This window comes from Mustelus asterias, chromosome 1 (assembly GCF_964213995.1).
Source record: "Mustelus asterias chromosome 1, sMusAst1.hap1.1, whole genome shotgun sequence".
Lineage (NCBI taxonomy): Eukaryota > Metazoa > Chordata > Chondrichthyes > Carcharhiniformes > Triakidae > Mustelus > Mustelus asterias.
Genome location: NC_135801.1, coordinates 159,658,617 through 159,660,427, shown reverse-complemented (window position 1 = coordinate 159,660,427; position 1,811 = coordinate 159,658,617).

The window sequence follows — 1,811 nt, the reverse complement described above, 5'->3', positions numbered from 1 at the left end:
CCGGATCCTAGACTTCCTAACCTAAAGACCGCAATCAGTAAGTACAGGCTACAACACCTCCTCCATGATCATCCTCAACACTGGTGCCCCACAAAGCTGTGTTCTCAGCCCCCTACTATACTCCTTATACACCTATGCCTGTGTGGCCAAATTCCCCTCCAATTCAATTTTCAAGTTTGCTGAGGACACCACTGTAGTGGGTCAGGTCTCAAACAATGATGAGACAGAGTACAGGAATGAGATAGAGAATCTGGTGAACTGGCGTGATGACAATAATTTCTCCCTCAATGTCAACAAAACGAATGAGATCGTCATCAACTTCAGGAAGCGTAGTACCCCTGTCTACATCAAGGGGGATGAAATGGAAATGGTCGAGAGCTTCAGATTTCTAGGTGTCCAGATCACCAACAACATGTCCTGGCCCCTCCATGCCGACACTATAGATAAGAAAGCCCACCAACTTTCTCAGAAGACTAAGGAAATTTGGCATGTCAGTTATGACTCTCATCAACTGTTATAGATGCACCAGAAAGCACTCTTTCTGGCTGTATCACAGCTTGGTATGACTCCTGCTCTGCCCAAGACAGCAATAAACTACAAAAGGTCGTGAATGTAGCCCAATTCATCACGCAAACCAGCCTCCCATCCATTGACTCTGTCTACATTACCGACTGCCTCAGCAAAGCAGCCAGCATAATTAAGGACCTCACGCACTTTCGGACATTCTCTCTTCCACCTTCTTCCGTCGAGAAAAAGGTACAAAAGTCTGAGGTCATGTACCAACTGACTCAAGAACAGCTGCTTCCCTGCTGCCATCAGATTTTTGAATGGGCCTACCTTGCATTAAAGTCAAAGTTTATTTATTAGTCACAAGTAAGGCTTACATTTGCACTGCAATGAAATTACTGTGAAATTCCCCTAGTTGCCACATTCCGGCGCCTGTTCGGATCAATGCACTAACCAGCGCATCTTTCAGACTGTGGGAAGAAACCGGAGCACCCGGAGGAAACCCACACAGACACAGGGAGAACGTGCAAACTCCACACAGACAGTGACCCAAGCCGGGAATTGAACCCGGGTTCCTGGCGCAGTGCTAACCACTCTGCCACCCTTTCTCTACACCCTGTGGCAGTAACACTATATTCTGCACTCTCTCATTTCCTTCTCGATGAACGGTATGCTTTGTCTGTATAGCGCGCAAGAAACAATACTTTTCACTGTATGCTAATACATGTGACAATAATAACTCAAATCAAAAAGTGTGGCAATCGTGCCTGGTCCCTGCTGGTGGAGACCAGTACTGATGCTACAATGTGACAATAATAAATCAAATCAAATCAAATCAATCTGATTCTGGAATGCCAAGGAGCCAAGTTGTGCACAAACTTCGACAGAAGCCCATATCATATGGTGCTGGCTTGGTGCTCAGTGGAGTACGAGTCTAATCCGATAGTGTCTGTCAGGGCATCAATCAGTTTTGCATTTGTTAGTTAAGACTTGAGAATAATTTCAGAGCGTTGTTGGTATTTGAATAGCGGCATGGTTAAGACTCAAATGGCTGTGGCTGCAGGCCTCACTGCGGAACATCAGTGTAAATTTCAGCATGACTTCAGTACTGAGAGTGTGCTGCTCAGTAGGAGTTTAAAAAAAGAAAGGGCGGCATGGACAAGTTGGGCCGAAGGGCCTGTTTCCATGCTGTAAACCTCTATGACACTATGCTCATCTAGAAATTACACTCCAAGCTCTGGCCTACAGATCGGCAACTAACATGATGATGATTGTATTTAGTTACACCGGACATCACCCACATA